The sequence below is a fragment of the Schistocerca piceifrons genome, chromosome 6, assembly GCF_021461385.2.
Source record: "Schistocerca piceifrons isolate TAMUIC-IGC-003096 chromosome 6, iqSchPice1.1, whole genome shotgun sequence".
Taxonomy (NCBI): Eukaryota; Metazoa; Arthropoda; class Insecta; order Orthoptera; family Acrididae; genus Schistocerca; species Schistocerca piceifrons.
The window spans coordinates 58,346,242-58,361,054 of record NC_060143.1 but is presented as its reverse complement, the minus strand read 5'-3'; the positions used below and the strand labels follow the sequence as shown (position 1 = coordinate 58,361,054).

The 14,813-nt window shown below is 44.7% G+C and overlaps 1 protein-coding gene and 1 pseudogene across 1 annotated transcript in view; one reads left to right on the top strand and one right to left on the bottom strand.

Moving 5' to 3' along the window:
* Positions 1–14,813, top strand: part of LOC124803141 — a 624,995-nt gene that overhangs the window by 385,127 nt on the left and 225,055 nt on the right. The gene's annotated exons all lie outside the window — the stretch shown is intronic.
* Positions 2,502–2,619, bottom strand: LOC124803649 (annotated as a pseudogene).

Below are 14,813 nucleotides of genomic sequence, written 5' to 3'. Positions count from 1 at the left end.
GGCCCCACAAATGCTTGCAATCGAAGCACCGATTCGTGCTCGCCTCGTATGCTGGTAAGTGTTCTGATCAACAAAACGCTCATTTTTTGTCCACGGAGTCTCCTGCAGCCGCTGGCAGCAGAGCGCCCTTTCGTGATCACGTCACTGCGACTGCGGGCACTATTTTCCTACACAATGTCACTTGCCCGCTAGAAGATCGCACTGTATCTAGTCGTACCGACAGTATTTATGCCAGCTCACAACCGCGGTACGGGAGTGTCCTATGGTCCCTATCAATAACAGGTTGAGTAGCCTTCTGAATATCATAGCGAAGATCCTGGTATCTTTGATCCTCCACAGCACTTTACAGCTTCTGCTGGCGGCTGGAACAGTCCGTCAAGAACAGTTCGGTTTCGCTTCCCAACTGTCGGCTGAACTGCAAGTTTTTAGGATCACAGAAAACATCAGCAAGGGCGTTAACTCCACCATATAGACGCCAATGGTTTTCCTGCGCCTGCAAAACGCTTACGACAGGATTTGGCAGGACAATCTCATGTTCAAAATGCTTATGTGCTTATGCAAACGACCATTCCGGACATCTATATCAAGATCGTGGATGATTTCCTCCCTGAAGGACGTTCTTGGTTACTCAGCAAGCATACGTCACATGTCGATGGGTACCCCTCAAGGCTCTGTATTGTCTCCCATCCTCTTTAACATTCATATTAACAAAATGCCAGTCATCCCACACTGTCACCTGGCGCAGTACGCCGACGAAATGGCGCTCCATACGACCGGCCACAGACCGACCAGCTCATTGCTCGTCTCTAGCGGCAGGTGGACACAGGCACCTGGTATCGTTCAAACGTGATTGCCCTCAATGCCGCACAAAACTACGGCGGTCTTCTTCTCCAAACGGCACACCGTTCTCCGCTACATCACTATTGCAGGCGTCCGGTTCCCATGGTCCCCGGATACCAAATATCTGGGAGTCCGAATGGATAACAAACTACTCTTCCATCGACAAATGGAGTGCATCACCCAAAAAGGGAAGAATCTGATAAAAGCGTTGTACCCCTTCTTCAACAGCAGGAAACTGAACTTAGATAACAAGATTGTAGGTTGTCTGCCTTTCCTACGATTAGTGCCTCCCGGATGCAGACACTTCAGCGTCTGGAGAATAAGGTCCTTCGGTGAAGCCTACATGCCCCTCCACTGACGAGGAGTGTTGCCCTACAAGAGGAGCCAAGCGTGGACCCTCTAAAGACGTCCATTCACGGAAAGGTAAGGCAACTCTGCCGCGCGGGATTAGCCGAGCGGTCTAGGGCGCTGCATTCATGGACTGTGTGGCTGGTCCCGGCGGAGGTTCGATTTCTCCCTCGGGCATGGGTGTGTGTGTTTGTCCTTAGGATAACTGAGGTTAAGCAGTGTTTAAGCTTAGGGACTGATGAACTTAGCAGTTAAGTCCCATAAGATTTCACACACACATAAGGCGACTCTACGACAAAGTGGACGTCTAGCGTGAACATTCAATGGCTTGCAACACTCTGACACCGCGACTTCCCAGAGCTAGCACCGCCGCCCTAATCCTTTCACCATCCTCGAGGACTCGGATTCGGGCCACGGCTAACGATAGCCCTGCTACGGTCACTAAAAATGTGTCTGTTTTGATGGCCACTCATTATGTGAAATCCATGGCACGACCAACACAATAACTAACTACGTCGTTGTGTCACCTCTTACCGGCAACCTTGAACTACGACCTCGGAGGGTGATACCGAACTTCGATTCTGACCGCGACACTTTCAACGTGCAGTACAATAATGTCATCGTGATGTTGTCATTGTAGGATTGGAAAAAACTTACTCCTATACCATGACAGTAAGACCGCTCTACACCGTGATGCTGCAACGCAACCTACCACAAAAAAAGAAAGAAAAAAGCGGAACGACAGCTTGGTCTTAGGTATCGAATCAGTCAATCCTTCGAGTTCTCTGTGCCAGCCCACAACCGCAGTAGTGGTGCTGCACTTAAGTTCTAATCCCCAAGAAGCTTAGGATAGTGACATCAGACTTTAGCCTTATCCCAGCTAAGTGGATACCGTCTCCCTTTGCTGAGAGCAAGAATAATTGCGTTAATTAACTTCAGAGCATCGCAAGCGAATCTGGACTAAAATCTTGTAGCTATCCGACCACTTAACCATTATTGCCTTCCGTGGTGTGACTCAAAGTATCAAACGAACTTCCCCTCATGTTAGTCTGCAGGCTTTCGTGGCCGTTGTCACTGAAACGAAAACCTTCTGTGTCATTAAAAACTCCTCCCGAACAGGCAATGAAGGCCCAACGGTACTGACCGGCCGCCGTGTCATCCTCAGCTCGTAGGACTCACTGGATGCAGATATGGAGGGGCATGTGGTCAGCACACCGCTCTCCCTGCCGTATGTCAGTTTCCAAGACTGAAGCCGCTACTTTTTAATCGAGTAGCTCCTCAGTTTGCCTCACAAGGGCTGAGTGCACCCCGCCTGCCAACAGCGCTCGGCAGACCGGTTGGTCACCCATCCAAGTGCTAGCCTAGCCCGAAAGCGCTTAACTTCGGTGATCTGACGGGAACCGGTGTTACCATTGTGGCAAGGCCGTTGGCTTCTGTGTCATTAGACCGCTTCATATTTCTTCTATACGATCGACGTTTCATCCGCTCTGCTGGGATCTTCTTCAGGATCTTGTGGTGTCCACGACTGACGGAACACTCAGTCGACCGTGGACACCACAAGACCCTGAAGAAGATCCCTTCAGAGTGGACGAAACGTCTGTCACATAGAAGAAATATGACGTGCACTAACAACCCAGAAGATTTTATCTTCAGGAACGTTCGTTTATAATTTAAAACTCAACGAAGGAGAACTGTCTTATGAATACTGAATAAATTTGTTCTACATTGTGTACCTGGGAATAGATTATAACTCCTTCCGCCCTCAGGTCCGGGCATATGACGTTCAGTGCGCACAAAATATCGTGCGAATCAGAATTTCCAGAGATTAAACTACTGCCAGAGAGGTAGGCTGGGCGTTGGCCAGAGCATCTTGACCTTGTCCCAGGCCTAGAGGAATGTGTTTACCGTCTGATACTCGGCCACCTGTGACAGACCGAGCTGAGAAGCATTCGAGGTTTTTTAACATACATGGATACCGAATATGGTTGGTGAGAGGTGGATCAGCAAAGTGAATTAACTTAAGATAAACATATGCTTACCTGCATCTAGGACGGTGATGCTTACTAAGCTGAGAGCCCTAGATATTGGTTATTTATCTTATTTTTGTCTTGTTAGATGTTAAGAAGCCACTACTAGTTGATCACTTGGGTCGGCAGAATAAACTACTGAGAACGACTTTACATTTCATGTTTAATTATGGCATCAAGCCCAAGTATGATAATGTTGTTTGGTGGCGATCCCCTAATGTTACCATATACTAATGTGTTTAGTTATACTGTTTTAAACATAGTTGACAGTAGCAACTGTAAATAAATATTCAGTATGCAAAGTATACAGCCAACCGGTTGTGTAAGTCTAATATAGAAACCTTGAATAGGGTTTCAGCACTCCTTCTGACGAAGATACCCGCCGTGGTTATGAATCGTGGTCAAGGTCTTTACATTGAACTTAAGCAACCGGCTGGCTGTATAATTTATACATCGAAAATGTTTGGTTTTGCAGATTATCTTGCAGCGAATCGTTGCGGAAATAAGACGCCGATAAAAGGTTCGCAGCCAATCTACTTAGTAATGCGTGGGGTGGTGTACCTGGAGCGGACAACAACTCACGCACTAAAATAAGAACAGTCACAAGATACGCTGCAGTTGTGTGGAACACAAGACAGTCGTCTAGGATTCAACCGATATGGACACGACCCCAGGAGAAGACGCTGAGGGCGATGTGCTGTTAGCAAATGCACGTGGGTCGGTCACCTTGCATAGTCCATTAACACCAAATTTAGCGGTACTGTCCCACACTGATTCCTGCGGTTATTTCACACAGTGTTGCTTGTCTGTTAGCACTGACATCTCCACGCAAACACCACTGTTCTCGATCGTTAAGTGATGCCTATCAGCCACTACGTTGTCCGCAGTGACGGGTCTGGATCACACTCCCGACGCTGTAGATCTCCGAGCGTTGAATTCCTTCACGTGTCTAGCTCCAGCTACCACTCCAAGTTCAAAGTGCCGTGCGGCCATAATCACGTCGCAGTCGCAGACCTTTTCGCATGAATCACTTAATTACAAATGACAACTTGGCAAGTGTACTGTCCTTTCATACGTCGTGTGCGCTGTACTGCAGTGATCTGTATATGTGCATATCTCTGTCTCATGACTTTTATCACTGTAATGTAGATTAGGAAATGAGAGAGAAGTAGATGAATTTTGCTATTCGGACAGCAAAATGACTGATGATGGGCGATGTAAACTGCAGACTGGGAGTAGCAAAGAAAGTATTTGTGAAAAGGAGAAATTTATTAACATCTAAGATATCTGTGTACAGTGTAATCTCACATGGAAGTAAAACGTGGGCGATAAACAGTTCAGTCAAAAAAATAACAGAAACTTTTGAAATGTGGTGTTGAAAGAGAAAGCAGATGATTGTTCAAAAATGATTCAAATGGCTCTGAGCGCTATGGGACTTAACATCTGAGGTCATCAGTCCCTAAGAACTTAGAACTACTTAAACCTAACTTAAGGACATCACACACATCCAGGCCCCTACAGTACTGTTCAAGAAGGAAAGCTAGTAGTACTACCATAACATACTTGTTATGCAGGGCAGGCTACAGGTCAGGGGCTTGAAAATTGAAAATTTGTCCCCCACATACAGGCTGCCATGCTAAGCAGGTCAATAAAGCAGACTGATACGACTCCAACACTACACACCCATCATGCCGGCCAGCCCATATGTTGGGGCCCAGAGAACAGGTTTTTGACCCTGACATGTAGACAGCCATGCAAAGCAGGTTGATTTGGCATGCCCGCACTCTTCCCACACAACTCGGCTGTCAAGCAGGGCAGCCTACACGCAAGTGGATGGGAAAAACACGGTTTTGCCTGTATCTCGACTCGTTACATAGTTAGGAGGTTATAAACCCCACAGGGTTGTTTATGTGCCAGATTTAGCTGAAATCGATCGTCTTATCTATGCAGAACAGAAGACACATTATACAGTACTGAACCAACAAGCTGAATTAATTAACCAGTTCCTTTCGAACCTGCGACCGTAGCGGTCGCGCGGTTCCAGACTGAAGCCCCTAGAACCGCTCGGCCACACCGGCCGGTGCTGATGGTTGTACACAGATAACGAACAACTAGTGAGCAACAACTGGAGCGAATTTAGGATTGTAGATGTCTATAGCATAACATGACTATTTTCTTCGATCTATAGCTTAGGCCGTAGGCCTACTAGGCAGACAGTCAACCTGGGCATACACCAAGGACGAGTGCCTGCTGCTACCCGCTGTCAGCCAGTTCTTGCACTTGCCGTAATAGGCGACCTTTCATGTACATTGATGAATAAAATCAGCGACTGCCACTTTGTCTAGTAAACGGACCCACGCCAGAAACCATTCGTTTTCGCCATTTTCGTGCAGTTGTGTAGAAGGACAAGTACGATGTGGGAGGTAAGGGGCGCACCTAATGAAGGCTACGCGGCAACTGTAATCGATTTAGCCACGTCGGGCACCGGCCGGCCACGCAAGACAGCTTCGGCGAACAAAACTGAGGGCGTAATCAGGCAGTTTGTAGGGCCGGTAACCTGAGCGGCGGCTAATCCCTGGCAGGACGGGACGTAACGAAGGGCCCGCCGGCGCAGAGCGCAGGGCACTCCCTGCGCTAATGGCTGCCGCCGCGCGCGCATTGACTGTGCGCGGCCAGCCGTGAGCGGCGCGCCCTTTAAAAAACCCCCTGCCCAGCCCTCGGCGGCTCGGCCCGTGGCCGCCCTTTCACTCGGGCCGCCCGCATACAAATGCCCTGCTCCGCCCGGCTGCCGCCGTCAGTTCCCCACCTCCAGACACACGAACCATTCTTTCCTCACGGGGCGCCCTCCGACGCTCCTGCTTTTATTTTCCCCCGCATCGCAGCGGCACGCTGATTCGCGGGTAGCTGAGCGGGCCGCTTCTCTTGATTGAGATGGCCTCCTCGCATCACTGCACGCCACAGATAGTGCACTGCGTAACGTTGGAGCACCACCTATAAAAATTAGGTTTTTTTCTTAACAACCGAGCTCATTGTACACCACATACAAAAATTGCGTACTGTACTTAATAATCAAGATCATTATTTCAACTGATTAATTAATTCAGCTTGTTGGTTTAGTACTGTATAACGTGTCTTCTGTTCTGCATAGATAAAACTGAATGTACGTATGTGTATAAGTCCAGGATCGCCTCCCAAACAACTCGATAAATTTCCGCTAAATCTGGCACATAAACAACACTGTGGGGTTTATAACGTCCTAGCTATATAAAGAGTGGAGATACAGGCAAAAACGTTTTCACATCCACTTGCGTGTAGGCAGCTCTGCTCGACAGCCAAGTTGTGTGGGAAGAGTATGGGCCTGCCAAACCAACCTGCTTTGCATGGCTGTCTACATGTCAGGCTCTAAAAGCTGTTCTCTGGGCCCCAACATGTAGGCTGCCCTGCATGACAGGTGTGTAGCGTTGGAGTCGTATCAGTCTGCTTTATTGACATGCTTAGCATAGCAGCCTGTATGTCAGGGGCAAATTTTCGATTTTTTCACCCCTGATCTGTCGCCTGCCCTGCATAACAAGTATGTTGTGGCAGAACTACTAGCTTTCTTTCTTGAACAGTAGTGCAAGGACTACACACACCAATGAGGATGGCTGGAGACAAGTTGAGACGGATAGACGAGGGGACAGACACAGTGAAGGCGAGGAGAAAATGGACACAGGAGAGGTGGAAGGTTAATTTTAGTATTTTATCCATCTTCAGCAGCTGTAGTTGTGCTTATTGAAATAATCAACAACCAGTTGCACAGAAGAAATTTCAATTCCTTAATGCCCTTTTTAAGAGTGCTATAGTTATAACCGTCTGAATAAGGGCAGTAAGTGCCTGAAACCAGTTAAGGACACACAGTTTCTCTTGTGCAACTGGTTGCTGATTATTTCAATAACAGGTGCAAGGTGTAGAACCATAGTGGCCAGGTGAAAATAGAAGTAGGGTGCTGGAGATGAAAAGAGATATGGGGAGGTGTCGAATGCATACATGGATGAAGCTATGAGGGAGGGCTAGTTTTCCTGAATAAAAGTGATGCTGTCCTTGATGTAACCCTGTGTTATGTGCAGATCGAGGGGAGGGGCAGCCACAGATGTCAAAAGCTCATCTAAAGAACATTTTAGGAAAAGCTGTTATACAAAATTGTTAAAGCTTTCCTAGTCACTTGTAAACATACTGCCTTTTCCTCTCATCTTGGGATATTTGGCCGACCTTTGTTTAATGACTTTTTCCGGCGTTTTGCCAGCACAAGTGGCTGTATAGTAAAAGGTTCACCCTCCATTGCTGCTGGTCGCCTGAAGCCGAAACCACGGCTGTAGATTACGCAGGGGTCGGTCAGAAATGCTTGCGCAACGCAACTCTGCAGGTTGCACTACTTCATTTGACCACGAAAGACATCTGTGCAATATCCTCAGTACGTTTCAGGTGTTAGTCGTCGTAAGAATTGTGTTCTGTAGCTGTGAATGCATTATGTCGGAGCTAGGTGAAATCAGACCAGGGCAAAACGTCAGCGTTCGTACTGTAACTGTTTCCATAACCAAGGGAGCCAAAGTGTTGGTGCTTCAAGACGCACTGCGTCGAAGATTTATACTCCATACAGGGGAAGCGAAAAATGATAATCCGCTAAGTCTCAACGTCTTGATGGATCTACATTGAAAAGGTCTGTGAAGACAGTTGAAACAATCGCTGCAGAACTGAATGACGCATTCGGGAACCCTGTCAGCACCAAAACGACAGGAATGGTGCTCCATATGCAGGGAATTGCAGGGTAAACTGGAATTCGAAAACCATTCGCAAGTGATAAAAATACACGTAGCAAATGGTTCAAATGGCTCTGAGCACTATGCGACTTAACTTCTGAGGTCATCAGTCGCCTAGAACTTAGAACTAATTAAACCTAACATCCATGCCCGAGGCAGGCTTCGAACCTGCGACCGTAGCGCCTAGAACCGCACGGCCACTCCGGCCGGCTACACGTAACAGGAAAACGTGTTGTCGAAGCCATAAAACCTGTACTGGAGCATTGGAAGAAAGTTATGTGGCAGGATGAGTCTTGTTTCACACTTTTTCCAACTTCTGACAGATTTTACGACCTAAGACTGAAACATGGCGGATGCCTGGTAATGATCTGACACTAAGAGGAAAGATGCTAAGCTGAGTAAGGCAGGACCAAAAATGAAAGACGCTCCACTAAATTAAAAATAAAACATTAAAAAAATAACTTCTAGAATACAGGCGGAAACGACTGAAAGAAAAGAGCATTGCCCTCTTTGTGACGTAGTCACAGTCTGCAAACCAGTGTTCATACTCGTATTGCTAAGTGAAATAATGATAATGGTGAATGCGCACTACGATTTCGTATTGTGTAAATTGCGACGTTGCTAAAGATGAGTGCTTTTTTTGTCATTATAGTTCTTAAATGAACTCGATGACACATATACCTCTCTAATTTTCAGACAAATACTGTATTTCCCTGAATGCTGTTTCCCGGTGGTTATGCGAAAACAATGGAAAAAAGGTCACTTATATGAGGACTCTCGTCAAAAATGGACTCTGAATCACTGAGTAACTTAGTATTTTTTATTTTATCAAGTTACTTCCAGAATGGCAGAGGTGACAGAGGCAGAAAAAGCAGTGCTGCCAGACAATAGAATCCCAGACCTTTGGACTCCCAGTACGCCATTTATCCAGCACAACATTTCACTCTACAGTTTCGCCTTGAACGGCACAGGCTCATCTTCCTGCCATTCGTGGCTTTGAAATCTTCCTTTGGGAAATAAAATTTCGTTCGCTCTCAAAATAAATTTTTCATTCCAGAAAATAAAACTAGGTGAAAAGTTCTCGTCTTTTCCAAGGAAAAACTTAATAGTACCTGTATAATGCAGTGGATTTGAAAATGATAATAGCAGAAAGCTTTCGCAGCTGGCAAGGTCATAGTTTACATGATATGAAATTATTGTGTGTACTCTCTAATATCGAGATTTTACTTACCAGTAGGATTGTTAGAGTACGTCTGCAGACTGTGGCTTACGAGCATCAATTCCACCTACGTTAGTGAAAGTCCTTTTCCCCAAATAGAGGTTCTTTTATTATCAGTCTTGCCTCAACTCCTGTGGTTTGCCAGTCCTACATGAGCACTTACGAAACGTGTCCGATATGTTGTCAGGAAGCTTGGTCAGCCTAGTAATCGGTGTCATTTTCTGGCTGGAATGTTTTCTTTCAGCTGGTGATACCACAAACCCACCCCCGTGCGCTGGCCCTCATGCAAGTATGCTGTGTTAAACGTAACTGCTTGCCTTTCTAGAGACACGTAGCTATCGTGCTACTGTAGAACCGGTTGAACCGGATTGGATGGCACGGTAGGTCGTCCGGATTATCGAAAATGCGGATTATCAGAAATTCAGACAAACGTTAAAACAACATAAATGCCGTAAATAGGCACGTTAAATTTTTTTCTTGTAACACACGAAGTATACATTATTTTAAGATTAATTTTTGTGAGATACTGCAATCGAAATACAGTGAGTTTTACACACTGAAATATTCCGCAAGTTTCTTTCGATCCAGATTCGTACGTCGTTTACGATGAGCACTATCAAGCAGACGTTACATCAGCATTAGTTCGGCGAAGGTGTTTCGTCTGGCGTTGCAAACAAAGCGTTATTTAGTCCAGCTGTGTTGATGCCACTGTGTGTGTAATAATTATCTGCAAATGGAAAGACTACGATAATTTCGTTATCAGGAATCTATGCTTTGAAACAGGAGTCTTCAGTTACCTTTGGGTTATTTCCTCTTCCAATGTAATAACGCTGTAGTTTCGAAACAAAATTCAGCAACAATTTTTTCAAGGGTTCTTCGTAAGTCATTCTGTGCAGTGCATCTAACTTTTCGCCCGTGGACGCTATCTATCTACCACCTTCGTTCTCTTTGATGTCATTTCACACTTGCAAGAAACAGTGGCAACATAGTACCGTACAGCTCCATGTATGGTGGTTGACTAAATTTAAATTTAATGACTCATCGATTGTTGTCGCCATTACTGTAATAAAAAAAAGGACTGAAAGCTACAGTCAAATATCTGTGAAATGCGTTTGTTTGCTGGCCATCTTCCGCAGCAGCTCTTAAAAGCAGTTATTATTTGTTTTCCGTCTTGCAGTAAGCTCAAGATGAAAAAGCAATAACAAATGATTTGTGAAACGATTTGTTTAAAAGTAACAAATGAAATAGGTTAGAGAAACATTTGACGTGCCTTTAAATGATGCCCGAAATCATGCACGACAAATAAGGCGATAGAATCTGCTAAATCCAACAGACGAAAGATACTTTAGTACTCTTAAAAATACTAAGTTAAATATTAAACTTTAAATTCTCCGTCAGTACCTCATCTGCTGTACCTGATTTCGACTCTCAATCAAAGATACGTCAAATGATTTTTTAATCTATTATATTTGGCTAGCTGAAGAATCCAGCATCACTCGGGTATTCATTTTACCAATTCTCTATTAGAAACGAAAGCAAAAACTCAACTGAGATTGTAGTGAAGTTTCGAAAAAATTTCGTTTTTATGTATTCCTGGAAACACCTTGGAAATTACGAAGAAGTCGTACAAACAAATTTGCATAATGTGTAAATATATAAATACAGTATCCAAATTAAGAAACATGATCCCGGATAGTTTCTGTAGGGCGGGCGCAAATGCTTCGCGTGTTTACAACTCGATTTTGTAAACATCTCTATGGCAACATCTCTTTATAGCTCTGTAGCTGGCTATGGTTTCGCCTACAGCCATTTATGCTGCGCAGTTGAAAACTATCAAAAGCGCAGGCAGGTGTCAAGGATTTCCTTTAAGTTGACTCGACTGTAGGGGTATTTTAGTTGTAAAGAATAAATATATTTAAACTTTATGCATGAAACGACATTTTTTCACTTATCTCATTGTTTATGACGTTATATGTCTTAAACTGTTGTACAATAATATATTTGTGCAGGTGCATTCAGCGGCAAATGTGGATACTGTCAGCGGAATATGTCGCGAACAGAGTTGATATCAAAGAAGTAATAAAGTTGTACATTAAGCATAATGTAGCAGTTTTTCAGGTATCTTACTGTTTATTACATCATCCCTCCCATCGATGTATCATACAATGATACAATTTTGTACGTACATTCAGAAGCCTATGTGGATACTATCTAAAAAATGTGTTGCGAATATAGTAGCACGGGACTAATAACTTTAAACCTCATGCACAATGCGGCAGTTTTTCAGGCATCCCATAGTTTATGACGTCATATCTGAACTATGATAGATAGATGGCTCTCATTCCCACAGCGGTTGTCGCTGACAGTAAAGGGTATGTGTACAAAGTTTGGTTGAAATCGCTTCAGTGATTTAGGAGGAGATGCGGGACACACACACACACACACACACACACACAAACACACATCCATTTTTACTAAATGTGTGGATTTTAGACAAATTTACAAAGTAATTTTGTTTATTGCACTAAGAGTTTTTGCTGGCAGTTAACTACGCTCTAATGTAATTTTTAAGGCGCAAAACTGCTAGACCTTGAAGAACTGAGCTTTTTAACGCTTCACTTACATAGGTAGCAGTTGTTGTTGTTGTTGTTGTTGTGGTCTTCAGTCCTGAGACTGGTTTGATGCAGCTCTCCATGCTACTCTATCCTGTGCAAGCTGCTTCATCTCCCAGTAACAACTGCAACCTAAATCCTTCTGAATCTGCTTAGTGTATTCATCTCTTGGTCTCCCTCTACGATTTTTACCCTCCACGCTGCCCTCCAATACTAAATTGGTGATCCCTTGGTGCCTCAGAACATGTCCTGCCAACCGACCCCTTCTTCTAGTCAAGTTGTGCCACAAATTTCTCTTCTCCCCAATCCTATTCAATACCTCCTCATTAGTTATGTGATCTACCCATCTAATCTTCAGCATTCTTCTGTAGCACCACATTTCAAAAGCCTCTATTCTCATCTTGTCCAAACTATTTATCGTCCATGTTTCACTTCCATACATGGCTACACTCCATTCAAATACTTTCAGAAACGACTTCCTGACGTTTAAATCCATACTCGATGTTAACAAATTTCTCTTCTTCAGAAACGCTTTCCTTGCCATTGTTTGTCTACATATTATCCTCTCTACTTCGAGCATCATCAGTTATTTTGCTCCCCAAATAGCAAAACTCATTTACTACTGAAAATGTCATTTCCTAATCTAATTCCCTCAGCATCACATGACTTAATTAGACTACATTCCATTATCCTCGTTAACTTTTGTTGATGTTCATCTTATATCCTCCTTTCAAGACACTGTCCATTCCATTCAACTGCTCTTCCAAGTCCTTAGCTGTCTCTGACAGAATTACAATGTCAGCAGTAGCTGTCGTAAAATATCAATTCTACCACAAATCACTAATTACATATTTTATATTACCCTGATTACTCTCAAACAATTAATCTTTCTTTACTAAACTAGACCTCAGGCTGGTGAGTTTAATATACCATTTGTCCATTTCCTGCTCTTAGTTTGGCTACGAAAATTCTGACACAAATGCATTGTGTAGTTTCTAGGGAGTCTATTTTCGCTTTGCTAAAACATTAGGCAAAGAAAACGATACGAATTAATGAGAGCTGTATAAAAAAATGCCCCACCGTATGTTATATGGAAATATGAAAACTGGTACGTGTGTATGTAAAAACAGAAACGCATATAGCGAAATGTACCGGGTGATCAAAAAGTCAGTATAAATTTGAAAACGGAATAATGTAGATAGAGAGGTACAAATTGACACACATGCTTGGAATGACATGGGGTTTTATTAGAACCAAAAAAATACAAAAGGTCAAAAAATGTCCGACAGATGGCGCTTCATCTGATCAGAATAGCAATAATTAGCATAACAAAGTAAGACAAAGCAAAGGTGATGTTCTTTACAGGAAATACCCAATATGTCCACTATCATTCCTCAACAATAGCTGTAGTCGAGGAATAATGTTGTGAACAGCACTGTAAAGCATGTCCGGAGTTATGGTGAGGCATTGGCGTCGGATGTTGTCTTTCAGCATCCCTAGAGATGACGATCGATCACGAACCTCAAAGCCAATAATCGCACGGACTGAGGTCTGGGGACCTGGGAGGCCAAGCATGACGAAAGTGGCGCCTGAACACACGATCATCACCAAACGACGCGTTACAAAACCGGAATCACGCATTTCCTCGAAGAAAAAAGGCCCGATAACGGTAGATGGGGTAAATCCAACCCATACCGTGACTTTCTCGTCGTGGAGTGGAGATTCCACGACAGTTCTAGAATTTTAGGTAGTCCAAATTCTGCAGATGTGGGCGTTGACAGACCCTCGGAGCGTGAAATGAGCTTCGTCGGCCCACAACACGTTACTCAACCAATCGTCATTTTCCGCCATCTTTTGAAACGCCCACACCGCAAATGCCCTCCGCTTCACTAAATCGCCAGGTAACAGTTCATGATGCCGATAGATTTTGTACGGACAGCATCGGTGGGTACGCCTCAGTGCCAACTAAACAGTAGTGTATGAAATGCCGGTGCGACGTGCGACTACACGAGCGCTGACTTCCCCGTGCATAGGCGAACCCGCTACAGTCTCCATTTCTTCCTGAACTGTCTCAGCAGCATTACGTCTTGTGATCGGTTGGCCACTACGGGGTCTATCGTCTAAACAACCCATGGCTTCGAACTTCGAAATCATTCTCGCCACAGCTGCATTTTTCAACGGACCTTTACCCGTTCGAATCCCCTTCCTATGGCGATAGGATCGTAAGCTGAACTAGCACGTTCCCCATTCTGATAATACAGCTTCACTAAAAGCGCCTTTTCAGGTAATGTCAACATGCTGCGACTGCTGGCGCATCTGATTCTCTCTCTCATTGCAGCTCCTTTTATACACGATTGCCATGCGCAGTCACTGACGTTTTGCTGTCCAGCGCCCTCTGTCAGACATTTTGTGAACTTTGTTTTTTTGTTCTAATAATACCTCATGTCATTCCAAGCACGTGTGTCAATTTTTACCTCTCTATCTACATTATTCCGTTGTTTATTAAGTTTTCAAATTGAGCCGGCAGCAGTGGCCATGCGGTTCTAGGCGCTTCAGTCTGGAACCACGCGACCGCTACGGTCGCAGGTTCGAATCCTGCCTCGGGCATGGATGTGTGTGATGTCCTTAGGTTAGTTAGGTTTAATTAGTTCTAAGTTCTAGGGGACTGATGACCTCAGACGTTAAGTACCATAGTGCTCAGGGCCATTTGAACCATTTTTTTCAAATTGATACAGACTTTTTGATCACCCGGTACTTTGAGGGACGGGGTCATTGTCCATTGACACCTCCCCCCTCCGTCCAAACTCTCTTCCCCCTCCCCCCCCCCCTTGGCGCCCCTCCTGAATCAGCGAGCAACGAGCCTAGTGAGTGCGAAGAGGAAAGGCAGTAGCGTCCGGCCACCGGTCACAGGTGAGTTGGTACGCCTGGCACAGTGCGGCCCCTCGCGTGTGCTTCCAGGGGATTAGCGTGC